Genomic DNA, 13,895 nt, shown 5'->3' on the forward strand with positions numbered 1-13,895 from the left:
TAATACAGACAGGCAGGCAGATCGGACAAAATCACCGCGCCAAATAAAAACCAGGGTGGACAAACAGAACTGGAAAACCACAGGACTTAAATACACCAGGTAAATCACTAAATTAATCACACAGCTAAGACAATAAACTAAATTAGGTCAGACGGAACACATGGCACACCGACAAAACAATAACAAATTCAGAGAATGTGAAGGCACCCAGCACTAAACTAAAATTCACTGACTGGCCACTAGACACAGGCTCCAAATGGTAGTCAATCCCATAGACCCCATATGTTAGAATACTTACCTTTGTTTAGCACAAAAAGTGATGTTGGTTAGTCTATAACTAATTTTTGGCCTCTATGACAGCTGTAGAGGGCAAACCTTTTTTAAACCATTATTAAGCCCCAATTAACCCTCTCGGGATTACTACTGTATATTCATCACACTGAATGTTAATTAAAATAATAAAAAAATAATCTCACCAGGTAAGTAATAACAGGTAAAGTAACATCTGAAAAACAACTTAAAACAAGCTGGCTCATATCTGCCTTTTAAAGATTATGTATATATGTATTTCTGAACAATGCTGTATTAAAGTATATCAGTTTAACATCCGTTAGATTGTGAATGAGGGATGAAGCAATCATTGAAAGATGTGAAACAAAGGACATCTTAAGGATTTGTACTTTTATTCATTTGATTGTATAATAATTAAGTTTAAACATGCTCTTGTGGATTAACCCACGAGTAATATAATAATAATAAAGAAAAATGCATAATGGCTCTATTGATTGCTTGGTAAGTAATCCAGTTCAATTAATTCATTAAATCATGTTTCATTTATTTTAGTACAACCAATGAAGACAGCAATGATCTTTTAAAACTTCATATTGCTTCTTTGTTGTTTATAAACACAAAAGCAAATTAAAGTAAAATATTCTTATTGTTTTATGATTTTTTTTTTTTTTTTTTTACAAAAATATTGAACAAATAATAATGTCTTCAGAACCAACTGTTAAGTTCTGGTTAATATGAACGTAAAGCAACAATTTTTTATTTATATTTTTAAGTTACGTTATTAAAAATACATATCTTCTTTGCACCTGAATGTAACTTTTGTCTGTCAACATAACAAACAATATACAGTTTAATTTACAAGAAGTTTGCAGAGGTCCAGGAAAACATTCAAAAAAAGAATAAAAGATGTGCTACATGTGTATGCTAGTATGAATTTATTCTTCATTTGCTCAAAATTACAGTGATTTTCTTCTCAGTTTAAAATATGGAGGTGATGTGTTTGATTTTTAAATGATTTGTTGTTACACTTAATTACCACTTTAACATTTTATATAGAGATTTCCCCGTTAGTACATCAATCAATAAATGAATCAATCATTTTTATTTATATAGCGCTTTTTAACAACATAGGTTGAATCACAGGGCACTGTACAGTATAAAGTTGGAGAACACAATGATAGGGATGTATAATGACGAGATTTGAACAATTTGTTATTAAATGCAGAGACGATCTCTTTAATCAATTCGACGATAATCACTAGAAGTTACGTGTCCCCAACAAAGCAAGCCAGAGGAAAGAAACTAAAAACCCCATCCATGAATGGAGAAAATCTGTCCACGCAAAGCGCATCTAGGTGTTCTGGTCTCTGATGAACATAATCTCTGGTGCTGATCCACCATCTAGTCTGGATACAAACTGTGAAACAGATTAAGAAAGAAACGGGATTAATATTAGCTGTAGATGTTATTCTTTTTTACGATGTCACTCAGTACATCGTATTTTAGGTAATGTTCCCAGTTCCAGCTGATATAATTAATGCAGTCTAAAAATCTTTTTAACTGGATTTAATAATAAAAAGTGTGTTGGTGTGTTATGTGTAAGCTAAGTTAAAAAAGATGTGTCTTTAATCTAGATTTAAACTGGCAGAGTGTGTCTGCTTTCCTAACAGAGTTAGGGGAGATTGTTCCAGAGTTTAGTGCTGTGAGATAGGGAAAGGATCTGCCGCCCGTAGTCGATTTTAATATTCTAGGTATTATCAAAAGGCCAGAGCTTTGAGAACGAAAGGACGGGCAGGACTATAATGTGATAAGAGCTCACCAAGTATTGAGGAGCTAAACCATTCAGGCTTTATATAGGTAATTAATAAGATTTTAAAATCTATCCAATGTTTGATAGGGAGCCAGTGCAGTGTTGACAGAACCGGTCTAATATGATCATACATTTCTAGTTCTAGTAAGGACTCTAGCTGCCGTGCTTGAACTATCTGAAGTTTGTTTATCAAGCGCGCAGAACAACCACCCAATAAAGCATTACAATAATTTAATCCTCTGAAGGTATAAACGCATGAATTCAATATTTCTGCATTAGAGGTTGAAAGCATAGGTCGTAATTTAGATATAATTTTAAGATGTAAAACGCAGTTTTATAGATGCTGGAAAACATGGTTTTCGAAGGAAAGATTGCTGTCAAGCAGTTACACCTAGGTTCCTAACTGATGATGAAGAATTAACAGACCAGCCATCAAGTGTTAGCCTGTGTTCTAGATTATTATATGGGGTTTTAGGTCTAATTATTAGCACCTCTGTTTTTTAGATTTTAGCATTAGGAAGTTTACTCATCATCCAGTTTTTATATCGACTATGCATTCTGTTAAATTTGTTGTGTATCACCAGGCTGCGCTGAAATATAGAGCTGAGTATCATCAGCATAGCAGTGAAAGCTAACACCATGTCTCCTGATAATGTCTCCCAGAGGTAACATGTATAGGTTGAAAAGTAACGGTCCTAGCACTGAACCTTGAGGAACTCCATGTTTCACTTGTGAGAGATATGATACCTCCTCATTTAGTGCCACAAACTGATGGCGGTCAGATAGATATGATTTAAAACCATCCTAAGATAAATTGATTGAAGATAAGATGATAAGATGATTGGAAATCCTCGCAGATACCATTTTTTTCTAAAAGGGAATACAGTTGTTGAGGATACTACCTTTTCTAGTATCTTTGACAGAAAAGGGAGCTTAGAGATTGGTCTGTAATTTATTAAGTCTTTGGGATCAAGATGTGGTTTCTTAATAAGAGGCTTAATTACAGCCAGTTTGAAGGTTTTGGGAACATATCCTAATGACATTGATGAATTAATAATAATAATAATAATAATAGGATCTTATGATTTCTGGAAGCAAATCTTTTAATAGTTTAGATGGAATAGGTCTAACATACATGTTGCTGGTTTAGATGATTTAACAAGTTTGTACAAGTCTTCTTCTCCTATAATAGAGAATGAGTGTAATTTTTCCTCAGGGGATCTATAGTTCACTAACTGATGTGAAACTGTAGCTGACGGCTGCATAGTTACAATTTATCTCTGATGGTACCAATCTTAGAAGTAAAGAAATTCATGAAGTCATTACTACTACACTTAGCACCTGTTGACGTTTTATTTTTTGTTAATTTAGTCACTGTATTGAATAAATACCGGGGGTTGTGTTTGTTTTCTTCTAAAAGAGATGAAAAATGATCAGTTTTTAATGCTTTTCTGTATGACAGGATACTCTCCCGCCAGGCAATACGTAAATACTTTAATTTACACCTGCGCTCCATCTTCCGGGCTGCTTTCTTTAGTAAAGGTGTGTTTTCATTACACCATGGAGTCAGATTGTTTTTTTCATCTTTTTAAGTGCAAACAGCAACTGTATCTAGAGTGCTAGAAAAAAGAGAGTGCATAGTTTCTGTTATATCATCAAGTTTTGCATCATATTGTGTCAGGGGGTTGGCAGCGCCTGTTGTGTTTGTCTTGTGTTTTGTTGTCCTGAAGCACATGGCCTTTGTTTTGACAGCTCGCCATGTGCTTTGCTGTTAACTCCTCCTCTTGTTAACCTAATTGTTTCACACTCCTGCACCCCATTTCTGTTAATTACCCTCCTACTTAATCTCCTTGTGTTTTCTGTCCTTTTTCAGTCCGGCTGCTTGATATTGGTTCATCCTGACTCTGAACCTTAGTTTATGGAGGTTGATCAGTTTTTGTTTGTCCGGTCTCAGTCCTGTCTTCAGTCTATTTGTACCGTTTTCGCCTGCTGGTCGACTTTTTTGTTGTTTCTCTGAAATCTGTGCTGTGTCCTGGTGGCCTGTATACAGTAGCCAGTACAAACATGACAGAGGATTTATCACTAGCACATGATTCTATAGATAATATGATATGCAGCACCAAATCTTCAAATGAGTTATACTTAAAGCCTGCCCTCTGAGAAGTACTAAGAATATTGTTATAAATTGTAGCAACACCCCCCTTACCTTTTAAACGTGGCTCATTTAATAGTAATAATCTTGGGGGTAGATTCATTTAGAGTAATGTATTCATCTGGTTTTAGTCAGGTTTCTGTCAAACAGAGTGAATCTAGGTTCTGATCTTTGATCAAATCCATATATATAAAGTGCTTTTGTGGAACGTGATCTAATATTCATGCGTAGCCAAGTTTTATCGTTTGCTTATTTGTATTATAGGTAGTTTTTATTTGTTGAACATTAATTAAATTATTGTTTTTAATTTGGTTTGGACGTTCTCTGCGTGCAAAAATACTGAACAAATAATAATGTCTTCAGAAACCAACTGCTATTGAAGTTCTGATTAATATAAATGTAAGCAACAATTTTTTTTTTTTTAAGTTAAAAAATACGTATCTCAGTTACTTTCTTTTGCACCTGAATGTAACTTCTTTTGTCTGTCAACATAACGTACAAAATACAGTTTAATTTACAAGAAGCCTGCAGAATAAATTAAAAATATGGAGGTGATGTGTTTGATTTTTACACGATTTGTTACACTTAATTACCACTTAACATATTTTATATAGAGATTTCCCAATTAGTACATCTGTGGCTTAACGTTATATATTTAAACTTTTGAATTACCTCTAGATTTGATTTGATTCTTTTGTCCCACTGAAGTCTTTAGTATGTTTTAGCACTGGTGTCTAGATGCTCTGCAGCATGTTAAGTGGTGTTTTAGTGGTTTTTTTGGTAGCATGTTATGCTGGAGAACGATGGCAGAAAACACAGGGATTAGTAAATGAATTTTATTCTCTCAAAACAAGGAACAATTAAAAATTCATATTTGTGGCAATTTTCCCATCTCCACAAACTGTGACCTCGCTCCTCATTCAACCAGTGTCTGCTGCATTGAACAACACAACGAGAATGAACACGGTCCAGTCCACTCTTGACAGCACCATCCAACGGGATCCGCTTTTTAGAACATTTTCTTTAGAACGAGAAGAAAATCAAAAGTCAAACTTGAATAAATATAAATTTTCTTAACTTTTCCTCTTGTATTAATTTATTTTTTGATTTCTTTTCCTTTTTCTTTTCAAGAAAAGATGAGTGCCAAGAGGTGGAATGTTGCGTTGAATGTCTGAACCGTTGGCCAAAATAGGAGTGGGATTTACTTGAAAAAGCTTGGAAACAATTTTCACTCAGAAAAGGCTAGTAAATTTACAAACATTTGCCAAGTAAAAGCCTATCCATAATTATTAATAGCTTCAATTAGAAACTTATAAGTTAAGTTTACTGGGAATTCTCTATAAATTGTATTGACTCTTATTTGTAAATTTTACTTTAGTAATTATTAGAAATATACTATGATTTATTGCATTTGTTTTACATAAAGTGTCCAAGTTATCTTTTTTAGTTATCCTGAGTAAACTTTACTTTAAATATTGTTCAAACATTTATTACTAATGATGTTTTCAATAAAACACTGACAGACAATTTCCTTGAGTACTTTTATTTGAATTCAACTCTTGGAATGGACAGAAATGGAATGGCCACACATTGCCAAACATGCCAAAATAGTTCAGTACAGTGTAGTACAAACTTTGTTCTAATTTACATTAATAAACCTTTTTAGAACATTCTCACATCCTGAACAAATGAGCAAATACAAAATGTAAGTTTTAAACTGTCACACAAACCAGCAGACTGGCCAACTATCAGACTTACATTAGTAGCTTTCTATGTAAAGAGCTAACTTTTGGAGAAAACTTTAAAGCATCCAGCCCGAGAAAGATTTTCTGCAAGACTTCAAATGTGTTTCTCAGCTTTGGCGGATAGCTTAAGTTCAGGGAGTAAATGAAGCCCATGAGCAGAAGGCACGCATTTGTGAGATTCTTACATCCCAACAGTACCTGCGTTTCCCTCAATGACAATGATGATGTCAGCTATGTTGGCATCTCCCTCTCCTGCAGTGCTGCCCAGTACAACAATCTTCATTACGTGATTGGTGAAGCTATTTTTAATCACCTCTCTGCTGACATCCTGTCAAATAAATGTGCAAAGTGGTTACAATACTGTACAGTAAGTTACATGTTCTCTTTAATGTCATGTGATAAGTGCTCCACACAGAGATTTGATCTCACTATTATTAAATCTGTTATAATGATAAAAAGATTTTTAAAAATTTACTTGATATGCTTGATTCAAGTACATTTGCATGTGTGTTTTTAAGCATTTTGCAAACATTGCCATGGTTTTTCTTGATTTAGGTTTCTTAGTTTTGTCTCTTTCTTCATATTGTGATAGACAAGACTCAATGATGGTGGAGCTTCTGTGGAGCAAGAACTGTTGTCAGACTCCTTGTGCATACAACAATTTCACTGGTTTATTAGAAATAATCACAAAATGAATGTTTAGGAACATAAAATGATATTTCATATACTGACAAACTACAGCAGAAAGATAGTAACTAATGTGCACAAAACACTAATGTTCCTTAGACTTTGCAGTACTGTACATATTTTGAAGTCAAAACAAAATTCATCTACTAATGTACCTGGTAGGTTTCAATGAGCTCCTCAGATGATTCTCCCAGGTAGGGAAGTAGGCAGCGAATCACAGCATCTCTCTTATCTTCAACTTGCTGTTAAAAACAAAAGTAAATAGCAGTGAACATTAACAGTTTTGGTAAACTTCCATCTTATAAATACATCTATACACTATGTGCTGAATTAATAGGCAAGTTTAAATTTGGGTCATATTTTTTCCCCAAGAACATTTTATCAACCCAAATCACATCAATCTGAATAACTACTATTGATTTTGTATTTAATCATATATAAGTGATATATAATTGTCAGAGACAGCTGAAAGTGAAAAACTCCTTATATATTTAAGTGTGCCAGATTATTAGGCATTATTATATATAAATATTATATGAATATGAATATATAAACTTGCCTAATAATTTAGCACACAGTGTATAAAGTCAGGAAGCAGCAGGATATGGGATGTGATATATATACATTTACCTGGCTGAATGAATCTAGCACACTTCGAATTTTTATGCCTGCATCCCCACCCTTTATTTTAAACAAATTTGGAGTGTAGAGGTCCAGTTTTGCAGAAAGGTTGGCTCCAGGGGAATTGTTATCCTTCTGAACTCATTCTTGATCTAAGACAAAGAAAAGTAAATATAACACATTTAAGATTTAGTAGTCAAATAAAACCCTTTTTCCCAACCACACACACACATCATGCTATACTAATGAAATTAAAATATTTAATTGTTTTTAATGAATGAAATATGAGTGCCGAAGGTTATGAGTATCTACCATTAAGCCAGCAAAGAGGAACTAAGGTTTACCTCAGATTCACAAAAAAGAGCTGGCCATCGTTCCATGAAATCTTTGACAGCAGGGCATTGATTAATAATTTCAAATCTTCGATAAGAGAAAGTTTTCTCCATCATCTCACCAATGACCTTTTTGTTGTTTTTCTTCTGAATTTCTTTGAGAAGATCAGCTCTCTCCTTCTCTAAAGTTTCCTTGGTTTCCCCAAATGGAAATGGAGGCAAGTAATTTACTTCAGCCTTCCGGGGTTTTTCATGCCTTTGGGGCAAAACTTTCATTTGTCTTCTTTCTTTTCAAAGAGTTGACCTGCAACAAGAACAGAAGAAAGCTGACTGCCTCTTAATTTGGCTCATAATTGCCCATCTTATATTTAATCCTTTGTTGCCACCATACTGTCCATTAAAGGACCCTGGCTCTTTAAGGCATGGGTACTTTTCAATCAACATCTCTACGACATTCATAATCTGAACACCTGTTGGTACGCAGTGTAACGTAAATATTGTCTCAGCTAGTGTCTCAAGGACACTACTCGTTACTCTTGGATTGTTCAAGAGGGTGCCATACTTTGGTAGGCTCTGTTTCCTTCTGAAAGCAAGAGCTCTGTATCAAATGAGAAAGTTGGTATTATAAACTTTGCGGCCATCCTTCAGAACGGAATGAAGTGGAACTCTCAGATGAAGATAACAGAACAGTGTCTTGAGAACTGCTAGATCTGGAGTCTAGAGAACAAAATGATGTCTCACTTTCAGAAGAACATATAGCACAATGGTGTCCTGAGAAGTGTAGGGACAGTAGTATGTTTCTGAAACCAGCCAGAGTCCTTACTAGAACTAGGAAGTATGATCACATTAGCCCAGTTCTGTCAACACTGCACTGGCTCCCTATCAAACATCGAATAGATTTTAAAATCCTATTAATTACCTATAAAGCCCTGAATGGTTTAGCTCCTCAATACTTGAGTGAGCTCTTATCACATTATAGTCCTGCCCGTCCGCTGCGTTCTCAAAACTCTGGCCATTTGATAATACCTAGAATATCAAAATCAACTGTAACGCGGGCGGCAGATCATTTTCCCTATCTAGCACCTAAACTCTGGAACAATCTCCCTAACTCTGTTCGGGAAGCAGACACACTCTGCCAGTTTAAATCTAGATTAAAGACACATCTTTTTAACTTAGCCTACACATAACACACCAACACACTTTTTATTATTAAACCGTTAAAGGATTTTTAGACTGCATTAATTATATCAGCTGGAACTGGGAACATTACTCTAAAATCGATGTACTCTGTGACATCGTAAAAGAATGGCATCTACGCTAATATTAACTCTTTTTTCTTTCTTAATCTGTTTCACAGTTTGTATCCAGACTAGATGGTGGATCAGCACCCAGAGATTATGTTCATCAGAGACCAGAAAACCTAGATGCGCCCGTCGACAGATCACCAGATCCTGATGCACACACACACACGCACACACTAAGTCATTTACACTATCTGACACAGCTGCGTTTAAAATTGAACTGGAGGTTAAGTGCTGGGCGTCCGGTCAGAGGAGAACTGGACCCCAACTGAGTCTGGTTTCTCCCAAGGTTTTTTTCTCCATTCTATATGCATGGGGTTTTGTTTCCTTTGCTGCTGTCGCCTCTGGCTTGCTTGGTTGGGGACACTTAACTTCTAGTGACTATCGTTGAATTGACTACAGAGACCGCTCCTTCTCTGCATTTAATAAGAAATTGGTCACTCTCGTCACTATATATCCCTGTCATTATACTGTACAGTGCTTTGATGCAACCTGTGTTGTTAAAAGCGCTATATAAATAAAAATGATTGATTGATTGATTGATTGAAACAGCCCGTTTGTCTGACAGCTTTCTTGAAAAATCCATGTTTAACTCGAATCTCATGGTCCACAAGGCTGCTAGAGGACCAAATTCCTGAATGAGTTCAGTATAGTGCTCAAGAAAGTGGTGTTTGGGAAGAAGCTTTTCTTGAGGAAAAACGCCCAGAAATCTGTGTCTGTGCTCAGAAATCAGAGAGTCAAGGTAGCAAATGCTCTGCTCTGTATGAAATGGGGCATTCACAAGTTCCACAATGTCTTTTAAGGTCATTAACATTTGCCACACTTCATCATCCTGAGGTACTTTCAAGCCTATCATGAGAGGCAAAAGGCGCAACAAACACCAATTTTCATGCGCATTTCCTCCTACAGACCGCTTTTTGTGGCAAAATGAGCAGCAATCAAATGTGGACGATTTGTTTGGTCACTCCACTTATATAAAGGAACTGCTGAAAGCAAGTGTTAAGCTCCTCAAGAGAAAAATATTTCTTCTTGATAAAGGCTTGAAATGACAATGCCAGTTCCACTGGAACAAGACCTTCAAGAAGGTCATGTAATGCATCTGGTGGGTAAACCAGATGTTACATGAAAGTGATTAAGTTTCTCAGACAGTGCACACTGTTTTTTCACACCATAGCAAGGAGTGGAAGTAGGACTTGACAAAACTGTCTCAACATGCAGAGTGTGCTGCTCTTTATCTCTCCTCTGAAAAAGTCCAGATCTTACTTCTGTGGTCTGAAACTGGGGCCTGTCTGCAAGGCAAAATCGGCAGACATGAGATCCCGTGAAGTTTTCAACGAATCCTCCCACAGAATGGGCTCCCAAATTATCAACAACCACGGCCACCACAGTGCCCTTTATGATTTTTCCTAGACTTGGAATAAAAATACCATCTTTTCCAAGCTTTGAAGATCAGTTAACAGTGGCTCTAACACTTTCTGAAATCCAAATCGTTTTGTGTCATCTGCCTTACAGAGAATGGCTAAATTAATAGATTCCAATTTTGATCTTGCGTGTGCTGGAATGTTTCCTAACACCCAATAGACAGCAGTGATTTTTGTGAATCTTGCGAGAAGTTCCCAAGGGATTACACACTTTGAAGTCATCGATGTACAGAATAAGGCTTAATCTCTCAACATCACCTGCAAAAATTCATTTTCATGAAAGTGAGATCCATCATAAAAGGACTGGTATTTTGATGCACATCCAGTATTTTTTTTGAGTGACTAGGTCCTTTTCTTTGATATTCTTCAAGACTTGCAACAAAGACTGGAGTATCGGAACATACTGGAATGTTCTATTGTCTTTACTGTCCAGTATATATTCCACAGGTTCAACAACTGAAAAATGTGTTTTCATAAATTCTCTCCTCTTATATGCTGTTGAAAAAGGTCCATCTTTCCTAAAGCTGAACTGAAAGTGTTTGATTCACACAGATTTTTGACCAAATCTGAGATAACTGCTGGATCTATGTCACAGTTATGGCTCTTTAAAGTGGACTCAACAACATCTATTAAAACTGGAGCAGATGCAGAGGAGGATATGAACTGAAGCTCATCTACGATTTGATCAATGCACCTGTTTGACACGTTGAAATTACTTTCCAACTTTAGAAAAAGTTGACCAAACTTCTTTTTATAATGTCAGACAAATTATCTTGTGCTTCAAGCAAAGTTTCATCCAGTTCTGTGTCATCCTCCGAGACCTCGAATCATTTTTTCAAAACAGAGAGATTTGGGTATTTTTCAAGACTTCAGTTTTAAAATCTTCAAGTGAGTGTTTATTATGTTTCCTGTGTTTATGGGTAGCAAAGGTTGAATAAGTGCTTGTGTTGAAGCTGCAGTTTTTGAATACACAGCTCACTACCTCGTACCTTCTCAGATGGTTGTTAAGGTGCTCAAAATATTGCTTCTCTGAAGAGAATGACTGGGAATTGCATAGAAGACAACAAAATGAAAGCACCTCTGTTGGTTTGTCTGATTCTGTGTGGTGTCGGGACAAATGTACTCGAAGAGCATTAAATGTTTTAAATGAACAAGGGCAATCAGCATAAAGACAAGGGATCGAAGACTGACAGCCAAAATTTCCGTGCTTTAGTCGTAAGTGTTTTAAAAGTTGAAGTCTTTTGTTTGACTCAAAGCTGCATTTTTTGCATGACCACCTCATGCTGTGGCACCTGCAATAAACAATTGATTTGCATACTGCAACATTAATCAGTGTTGTATGTTGAGAAGTTAAGAAGTATTGCCAAACCTTCCGTGACCTTGAATGCTGTGTGCAATCTGTGGAACATATGTTAGAAATATTAATGTTAAAAATAGATTATTTTTTTTTTACAAATTTGAATAAACATACTTATCTTATTGAAATTTGACCAATTAAATTTTGGAACAACTACATTTGCAAGTATAGATCATGGTAGAGTAAACCGTCTGAACTTACTACTAAAAGTAACCTACCAGGGTGCGATTTGTTGACTAATTCGCAAAATGCGCTATGAAGTTCCGGTTTGAAACCAATGATTCAGGAAAAGCGCTTTGAAGTCCAGTTTTGAATCAAATGATTTTAAACGTGGTTAGTTTGAAAAAGTCGTTTGAATATTCGCCAACATGATCCGTATGAAGCACTTCGAATCATGTTGCAAGCTCGAAAACATTTTCCGTCAAATTAAAAACATTTCATGAGATGACACTTGCCTAAAATACGGATTTATCGTGTGCGTTGTTAACAGAACACATTAACATTGAGTTATGATTACTTGAAGAAAAAATTTTTATTCTCCCCACCCACCCCAACCGCTGCTTTTTCCGCAAAAAACACCCTGCGTATAACTTTTGTATGTTGTATATACTTTTAAATGCTTATCGATTTAATAAATACGACGAAAAAATTGTACTTTATGTGGATTAATATGGGTTTTAGCGGCTTTCTCCATCACATGTCAAGTTCTCGGCTCGGCCTCGTGTAAAGTTAATGTCCCACCCATCTCGGGGCTCGGCCTCGTGTTTCATTCTGAGTTCGTAAATAACTTCAAAGTCTTTCTAATAATTCAAAAAGCATGCGAGGGCACAATTATTTATTCACATGAATAAACACAAGCCCTTGGTCGTGACGATACCATGACGATGTGTCCCACAAAGTTTGTTTTAAAGTTCACTGTACATTACAGTTCTCCGTAGATTAAATGTGTACAATACAATACAACTGTTTTCGACACAAATGGCGTTTGCTAATAACGAATGTTTGTTCGTCTATTAACAGTTAACGCGTTACCTCTCTAACCAACAGGACGCAGACAGCTTAAACGGATCTATACTTTTCTGCAAAAGGAATTAAATTGACAAATAAACAAATATTTCATAACTTACCGTGTAAAAATCACACCAGTCTTCGAGAAAATTGTCCGTTGCTTTCCTCTGCGCGCCATGAACTGAGGAATCAATTGAAGCATGTATAGCCTGTCTGGTTTAGTGGAGTAAGTTTTAATTAGGTTTGTCACTTTTTGCATGAGTTCATTAGATAACGAAACACTAAGTAAATATTATTTCGGCAGTTCCATTTGAATTTACTTATGTATTCACGCACAATAAATGAAAACGAAACCTCAAGTAGCTTATTGAATTATTCATGACATTTTTAAGTAAAAAGACAAAATATGATTTGTTTGTAAAATGTACTTACATAATTTACCTTTTATTTACAAGTTCAAAAAAACATTTTTTACAGTGCACGAAAACCTGGACCCCGACCTGAATCCGTGGACGACGCTAGATCTGGGGGACGGCCGAGCCTCTGGTCCACATGCACTGTACACAAAACTGCGAAAAATTCCCAGATGTCTCTATCAAAACATGCTGTATTACTCAGACGGTGTGCTCAATCCATGTTGCAGACCCTTTTCGACATGCTTGCTTTGAATGAATGAGCCATTCTATTGTAACAGAACAGCGGAGTCTCCACAAACCCAAAATCTACAGCTCCGTCTCCACATGAACACAGAATTATGGCTGCATTTGAAGAGAGAAATGTACAATTGTCATGTTCGGTTTTTTTTATTATATCGAAATCAATATTGTACATTTATTGTTTTCCTTGACAATCCCTTGCTTTTTTCTGTTAATAACATGAGATACAAAGTCTCATCAGGCCACACCTGTAACCGAGATCTGTAAAAATACAGAAGAATATTCTAAAGGAAAACATATTAATAAAAACGTTACATTTATACACACAGACACACACGCGCGCGCGCGCATTTAATATATATAATTTTACATCATTCATCATTAGACACCACTGTTTTAATGTTTGTGGGTATCTTACAGTTTTTTTTTTTTTTTTTTTTTTGGAATCTTACAGAATTCTCGGATCATGAATCCTTATGGCGTAATAAAATAATTTAGAACGTCACGTGCTTCT

The 13,895-nt window shown here is 35.8% G+C and overlaps 1 long non-coding RNA gene across 1 annotated transcript in view; it reads right to left on the bottom strand.

The window, feature by feature from the left end:
• The window catches only part of LOC122323451, a 20,430-nt gene extending 6,765 nt beyond the window's left edge, over positions 1–13,665 (bottom strand). The window contains exon 1 of the long non-coding RNA XR_006247011.1: positions 13,226–13,665. This is a non-coding gene — a long non-coding RNA (uncharacterized LOC122323451). The remainder of the gene's footprint in view (positions 1–13,225) is intronic.
• Between the last annotated feature and the right edge of the window lie 230 nt (positions 13,666–13,895).

Source organism: Puntigrus tetrazona, chromosome 19, assembly GCF_018831695.1.
Source record: "Puntigrus tetrazona isolate hp1 chromosome 19, ASM1883169v1, whole genome shotgun sequence".
Lineage (NCBI taxonomy): Eukaryota > Metazoa > Chordata > Actinopteri > Cypriniformes > Cyprinidae > Puntigrus > Puntigrus tetrazona.